The following is an 8058-nucleotide window of genomic DNA, read 5'->3' on the forward strand; positions in this document are numbered from 1 at the left end:
CCACCTATAAGTTCTCAGTGCTTACTACCCTGCTCTCTATGTCCTGCTGGCTGTGACCTGAGACAGAGAACTGCCCTTCCATTGCACACACCCCATTACTGGGATCTGTAAGTAAATGCTGTGACTCCATGTCCTTTGGAGGGGCTGAACTGAAACTGTGCCTTCACTTCCCCAAAGTGGGAGTGCAGGTGCTGAGGGAGCTCCCTCCTTCAGCAAGTCATACCCTGCAGGTTCTCAATACAGTGTACCAGGCTCGGGACCCCCAACATACCTCCAAACCATATACAAGGGCCATCCCCACCTCCCCAGACACAAGCACACCCCTCCATGCTCCCTGACTTGACCCACACAAACACTCAAGGCCCCAAGACGTACATACACAATTCCCTCCACCTTGAAGACACTCACACACTCAGAATCTATGCAAAGAAATTGCTAAAAGCTGTAACAGGCAGGAGTCTGATGACAATGGCATGCATCCCGGGTGGACAAGAGCACCTTTGGGAGACAACGTCAGCGTCCTGCTCCCTCAGGGATGGCGGCAACTACAGAGAATAGCCTTGCCCGGGGGCATCCTGTTTCCAGGAAGGCATTTGTCTCATGGGCTGATGAAGGCCTGGCCAATTTCTTCCAACGGCGACAGCTCTGAGAGACCGCATAGCCCCTCAGCTCCAGGAGGAGAAGCAGAGGCTGTTCCGGAGTCTGCCGAAAGACCAGTGCCCAGTTCTTCCTGTTTCTACCCTCACAGGTGCTGTTTAGTAAATACCTTGTTTCCTAAACTCTGTGTCTGGTTCTGTGTTCCAAACTATGACACTCTACACACCCATGACAATTATCAAGCATCAAGGAACACAACAAAGACCCCTCTCCTGGCTCTTACATTCCAGGGAAGAAAAGAGATAATAAACATATGGTCATAACACGAACTTGGATGCATGCATGTGCACAGTCAGGACTGTGACAAAGGACTCTTGATCTCTTGGGAGGAAGTGAGGGAAGGTGCAAAGATTTGTAAGTCAGGACAGGTTTCTTGCTCGAAGCAGGAGAAAGACGCAGGAAGGACGCAGACCACTGGCCCCCAAGCTAGAATTCTCTCAGCATCCCCAACTACTAGCAGCCACAGGAGCAGAGTCTGGCTGAGGGTGGAGGAATTTACCTCCTGACGTGCTCCCACCCCCTCGCCCCGCAGAGTCAAAGCCTGCCTCCAGCCTCGGCCTGAGTCCCATCTTCTCCCTCCTCTGTTCCTAGTGTCCCACTGACCCTGTTCTGCTTGTCCTGGTCTCTGTAGGTTGTAAGCCTCCTCTCTTGGACCCTAGCAGACATCAGAACAGGGTCCTTTGTGTGGAGAAAGGGGAGCACTCTTACACTGTTGGTGGGAATGCAAACTGGTACAACCACTCTGGAAAACGGTATGGAGGCTCCTCGAGATGTTAAAAACAGAGCTACCCCAAAGATACCGAGGTCGTAGAGAAGAAGGGGCACATACACCCCAATGTTCATAGTAGCAATGTCCACAATAGCCAAACTGTAGGAGAAGCTGAGATGTTCTTCAACAGATGAATGGAAAAAGAAGATATGTTTCATATAAAGAACGGAGTATTACGCAGCCACTTAACATTTACACCAATGCGGATGGAACTGGAGGGTATTCTGCTAAGTGAAATAGGTCAATCAGAGAAACACAATTATCGTAAGGTTTCACTCAAAGGGGAACATAAGGAATAGTGCAGAGGACAATAGGGGTGAGGGGGACTGAATGAGAAGAAGTCATTGAGGGAGACAAACCTTACGAGACTCCTGACTCTGGGAAACAAACTGAGGGCTGTGGAGAGGGAGGTGGGCAGAGGGATGGGGTTACTGGGTGATGGGAACTGAAGAGGGCACGCGGCACAGTGAGCGCCAGGTGTTGTCATATACAGCTGACGGATCACTGAACATTGTATCAAAAGCTAATGGTGTATGATGTGTTGGCTAACTGAATTTAAATCACAAAATTAAAAAAGAAAGAACAGTGTCCTTTGTAGGAACAGTTCCCTAGTGGCCACAGAGCCACCTTTTGGGTCTCCTCAGATCCACTCTTGTGTTGCTGCATGCCCCAGGGCGGTTGAGAGGGTTCAGGTACTCTCTCCCCAGCAACTTCTGAGAAGTAGAGCAAGTTGGAGCTTCTAATGGCCTGGCCAAAGGGGCCACTCAGTACGAATCCTGAGGACTCAGGATTCCTTCTGTCCATGGAGATACGGGGGAACACAGGCTATGCCCCATGATACACACTCCGAAAAGAAACTTGAGGCCCCAGAACAACCAGCTCTGACTAGCCTCGCCATTCCAGCAATTCCCAGTCATTCCATCTGAGTGGGGGGTGTTCAGTGCTGGTTCAATACCACAATATTCCTATTTCTCTCCCTTAAATCTCAGAGTCTACATCTTCCCATCTCAAAGACAAGGCACATTGAACCCAAGAACGTATACCTTGTACATATATTGCATTCTCTTCAGAATACTCTTTAAAATAGAAAAGCAGGCAGAGCTCCATTCTGCTGACAAAACACAATACAATTAGCATACCACACCGGCATTTTATTGGGGACAGGTTATGAAGGAGGCAGGGAGAGCTACTAGAAATCCACCCGTACTAAGAAAGTCAGTTCAAGAAGCTGGCGTTAGCACCTTCTTTTGGAGGGAGATTCAGGAGACTCACCATAAGGAAGGCCCACAAATGCTGGGTGGGTCCAAGGGAGGTGGGAGGCAGGAGGCAGCTATGTGGCCAGCTGGTGGCCATGCTCATCACGTGGCTGGTGGGTTTGCAGCTCCACCTGGACAGAGGAAAGAGCATCAGGTTTTCCTCTCAGAGAAACATGAAGCTACGTGCTTCCCAGTGTTAGGAGCATCCTGAACATTCGGAAAAGAAAGGAGAGCATTTCTAAAGGGTTTGGGAACACGAGAGCCATATCCATTCAGAGCAGAACATCCCAGTCCTCCTGGGTCACAGCCCCTAGCTCTTCTTCATGGACAAAGCCTCCCCAGCCCCAGTCTTGTCAGTTCGCTGACCCCTAGGGGTCCTGCCTAGCCCTGAGGACTCAGGTTTCCACTGAGATAGGCTGGTTGAGAACTAGTGATTCCCAACACTCCCCATGACTCTGGGCAAGTGGTTCTGCAGGCTTGCACCTCCTGGACCCATGTAGAGGCTGTTCTTGCCTACCAGCCATGCTCCAGAAGAGACAATGATGCAGCTTACCTAGGGGGTTTACAAGGGGCTGTCTGGGAGAGCACGCTCTCTTGACCTCCTCTCTAGGAATCCCCACAATGTTCTGAATGTTGCCTGTCACAGCAACAACCCATTTATGAAGGCTCTGCTCTGCACAGCCATGTCTACCAGGGCCATCCATCTTGGGGTGCCCTGATGCAAGGACCACAAATCCTGAAGGAGTGTCCACCTGCCTAACATATAAACACCCCTGAACCTACCTGCACGAAAAACTGGAAATCACCAAATATATAGCGATCCTTTGGCCCTAAAGAATGGGCCAACCTGATTAGGAGTAATGCAGCGGTTCAGAATGACAAGGGTCAAGGCACACATACAAGGGCCCAAAGCTCTGGATGCCCCCACTCACACACCCAATGATGCCTGCTTCACACACAGACACCAGTGGTGTGCCGGTCAATACTTCATAAAATGCTCTCAGAGGAAGGTGGGAAAGGCTTCAGTTTGTGGTTTTTACCTGGCACAAATATTCCCAGCATGACTAATTTCAAGCTACCTACCTAAAGTCATTAAACACAGAACTAGGAAAAGAGATGCACCACTGACCATCCCAAGTTAGTACGAGCCAGTTCCAGTGCACCATATCCCCTCTCATAGAAGTATGTGCACACAATCCACTATACGCCAAGTAGGGAATCAACTCCCACCCCAGATACATACACAAAACACTATGTATATCTGTGCATATGTGCATATATATACAAATATCCATACACGAATACACATAGATCTCCTAACACACACACACACACACATTTCTATCCTCATCCTGAATTATAGAAACCACCTTCTACTATCTACTACCAAACACATTCAGACACAGAGTAGTACGACCCAAAGAAACACACTCTGAATACTCCTAACTTCAAACCTTACGAACAAACTTGATAATTCATGCAGTTGGTGCTGGATATATCCAAAATCCAGTAGATACACACAAACCAATATGTGTGTGTGTGTGTGTGCATATATATGTGTGTGTGTGTGTGTGCATATATACATATACACACATATATACATATATGCATACACACACATATGCACTCACACATATGTATACACACATATACATATATGCGCACGCACACACACACACACGTCACAAACATCCCTCACCATCCATACATGAAACAACTTCCAAATCCCAAACTATCTGTAGTGAGTAGCAGCCAGCTTTCACACCTGCAAATACTAAGAATCGTATCACATACCTCTAATACAGAGAAATACGATTCTCCAACTCTCCTGTATGAACACTGAGCCCCATCTCCCCATCAGATACATGCATGCTCACTGTCCAAAATACACAAGCTTAATGGCCCCCTACTGAAAAATACAAACACACGGCCCCAGCAAATATTCCTCCAAATAACCATGGTCCCTGAATACACACACAGACTCAATACACACACATCTCTCCACAAGCCCGAAATACACCTAAAATAACCCAGTGTACTACGACTATGCAAATTTATCACCCACACCGTGTCACATACACATATGCCACACCACCCCTACATACATAACCTCACAGTCCCCGAGTCTCATACAGAATCAACTCTCCCATCTCGCACAATAGTCATACAAAACCCGTATCACACATATAAACCACCCACCAGTGCCATAAAACTATTCACAGGTTTGCCCTCAACACACCAATCCAAACAGGACGACTGCCAATCAGAAAAAGATACACGAACCGTTCCACGCGCTCGGACACACCAAGGATCCTCCTGCAATGCCCGTATAGAGAAGCCGAGCGCGGTCTACCTAAACCAACGCACACTTTCCCAAGCATGCCCCACCCGCACGCACATACGCTTTCAAATCTGCTCTTACTCACACGGATCCCCAGTCAGCGGGGAAAATCTCCCATCGCGTATTCCACTCAACCCCGAATTACAACCCCTAAGCACCGGCTCCTTCACTTTGGAAGGACCCTGACCGCTTACACCCTCCTAACCGCACCCAGCCCACTCTCACACACACGAGCTTCGCCGCCCCTTTTCACGAACAGCCACACATCAGCACACACCTGCCCACTCGGACCTAACAAGCCCCTCCAAGCCCCACCTGTGCTCCCCTCCGGCCCGGCCCGGCACACCTGGAACCACTGCCGCTCCTCACCGCGGACGCGCCCCCAGGGCCTCGCGCGCCGCACCAGGCTTCAGGGACCACGACTGCCGGCAGCTGAGGGGAACCCACAAGCCGCCCAGGACAGCAGACCCTTGGGCCCCTGAACCTGAGACCCACAAGCGCATACCCCGGACACAGACCCCGGGGACCCAAGAACAGACCCCACACCCGTGCGCCTCTCGAGACCCCAGACTCCAGAGCGCGGACCCCAATCGTAGACCCTCTGAATTCTGGACCCTCGAGCGCGGACCGCAAACCCTCAGAGCCTCCACAACCTACACCCCGGACCCCAGAGACCTGAGCACTGACCCCAAACACGCGGGCCCCCCGGGACGCCAGCCACCCAACGCGGAGCCAGACCCGCGGCCCCAAAAGCCCAGGAACCGACCTCACCCCTACAAGGTCAGGGTGCAAACAGCCCGCCCGAGGGACCGCGCGACGCACCTCAGCATGCGGCGAAGCCTCAGACACTGATCGGCCAGGACTCGGGTCCCCGCGGGCCACACCTCAGGGCGCACACACTGCGCAGCAAGAACTCCGCAGACCGCGGGCCGCCACCCCGCACGCCCGCGAGCACGCGCCTTCATCAAGCCCACCTCGCGCAAGCCCCAGGCGGCACGCACGGCCCCGCCCCTGCCCGAGGACCGTTAGGGACCCCGCCCCCGGGCCCGCGCAGGCGCGCCTTCTCCCGCGGGCAGCCTCAACGGAAGCTGGGAGCCGTTGCGGGGGCGGGTCCGGGACACGTTCAGCCCCGCCCCTCGGGAGGGGTGCGCGTGCGCGTGCGCGGGTCTGCGCCTCCGTGGGGCTGCGCCTGCGTGGGCGCGCGCGGGGCAAGCCCAACCCGGCCCGAGAGCCCTGCCCGAGAGGCTGGAAGCAATGGGTCCCGGAGCCGGGGGCTGCGCGGGGACCACTACCCTCCCGCACTCTTTGCGGTCCTCCTGCCTTCAAGCCAGCGCGTGGGAACTGAGCGCTCACGGCCCTGACATCGCAGACGTGCGCTCCCTGGCCTCGGACGCGACCTTGCGAACGACCTGGGGCAGGTGCCTCCGAAGCCCGAGGGCCCCGCGGCCGACCACCTCCGTCCGGACTGCGCATCTGCTGCGCTTTCCCGCCTTTCCGCGCCCTCTGCGCCCGCCTGAGCCCCGGAGCCCGCAAGGTTCCATGGAAGCGCAGTTCGGGCGGAGAATTCAGGCCCGGGGAACACTCGACGCCATCCTCCCGGACTCCATTCCCGGACCTGCCCCCGGGCGCAGCCCGTCCACAGCACGTTTCCTGGCGGCGCTGCTCGGTGCCTGTGAGCGTCCACACAGCTTTGCTCGCGAGGCGCGTCTTCCGCCGTGGGTCACCGCGCGCCTGCTGCAGGTGATGGAGCGGGCGGCACGGCCGCAGGTTTGCTCCGGCTCCCTCCGCTTCTGGAATATCGAAGGACTTCAGTGCGCGTGAAGAAAGGGTGCAACGGACTGCCCTGATTTGTGACATTTTTGGAAGAAGCTGCAATCACCCCATCTCCTGCCAGTCCGTGGCCAGGGGAGGGCTGTTTCGGTCGTGGCTCTCCGCAGACCCGGGAGCCCTGTCCAGACACGGCTCGCTCTCAGCAGCCACTACAGGCTTGCTCAGAGACAGCCCGCGAAGGCTTTCTGGTACCGCCTTCCCCGACCCGTCTTCCCAAACTGCATGTGGGCGAATTTGATTCCATCTGCTTCTGGGCTGTAGGATTTTGAAGCAGTACCGAAATGGTTGCAGCATTGAGACGAGACCCTTTTTCCACAGTGCCAGGTTTGAATCCGTGGCCCGAGAAGGCTCCTTCAGATCCTACATCTGAGCCAGGAGCGAGAACCTTGTGACTTTGGAGTCAACTTTGCTTCGCGGGGCGTGGGGCCAGGCAAGGAACTGTTTCAGCGCCTTCACCAAAGAGAGTTCCTGTTCAGTGCATGTTCCGAGAGTGCAGCCACGGTTCTAACGCTCCCTTTCCTTCCCCAGCACCCTGCTGGCCTAGGAACTCTGCCGTCATGGCGGTGGGAATGAGGCTGGTCTCCCGAGACATCGGGCTTCAGCCTCTGAAGTTCTCAGCCCACATCACCCTTGGCCCATTTCCTAAGAGCCCTCTGTTCTCACACAGAAAACACAATGCTCCGTGGCATCATGGTGTTCCCAGCAAACTGACATTGACGTGAAACATGAAGAGTCAATGAGATTTTAAAGGGGTGCTGCCATGACTCCCACGTGCATGGGGCCACAATCAGTGTGAGCCTGGATTCCTAAGAACGAGGGTCTACCGTTTGCATGCCCATGGCAGGGCTTCCAGGCTCAGAGTGGCCGGCCAGCCCTTAGAGGAAGCTGGTTGTGTGAGTGGGAAATGGATAGGAGTGGATACCCCGGGAGGCTTTGTCTCAAGGGGCACATCCATTTCATGAGGAGTGACTGTAACGGCTCAAAAAACCAGGGCTATCGGGTCTTTCTATGCCCCTTTGCAATAAGAAAGGGGAAGATCTTCTATGCCTTCTTCCTATCCTCACCTCCACTAAGCCTAGACGCTCAGTGATATATGATGGCTCTTCCAAATTCCAAATCCTTCCAAGAGCCTGCAGACACTCTGTCGGTGTGTGTGTGTGGGTGTGTGTGTGTACACACAAATGAGCTTCGCAGTGAAGCCAAGA

General features: G+C 53.9%; 1 long non-coding RNA gene across 2 annotated transcripts; it reads right to left on the reverse strand.

Moving 5' to 3' along the window:
• Positions 1-1851: 1851 nt before the first annotated feature.
• Positions 1852-6001, reverse strand: LOC116570866. Of its 2 annotated transcripts, none has more exons than XR_004277584.1 (3): positions 5846-6001; positions 2699-2813; positions 1852-2534 (listed from the first exon to the last, which is right to left on the reverse strand). It is a non-coding gene; the product is annotated as an uncharacterized LOC116570866 (long non-coding RNA). The 2 variants fall into 2 exon arrangements; XR_004277585.1 differs by having other exon boundaries at positions 1852-2537.
• Between the last annotated feature and the right edge of the window lie 2057 nt (positions 6002-8058).

This window comes from Mustela erminea, chromosome 12 (assembly GCF_009829155.1).
Source record: "Mustela erminea isolate mMusErm1 chromosome 12, mMusErm1.Pri, whole genome shotgun sequence".
Lineage (NCBI taxonomy): Eukaryota > Metazoa > Chordata > Mammalia > Carnivora > Mustelidae > Mustela > Mustela erminea.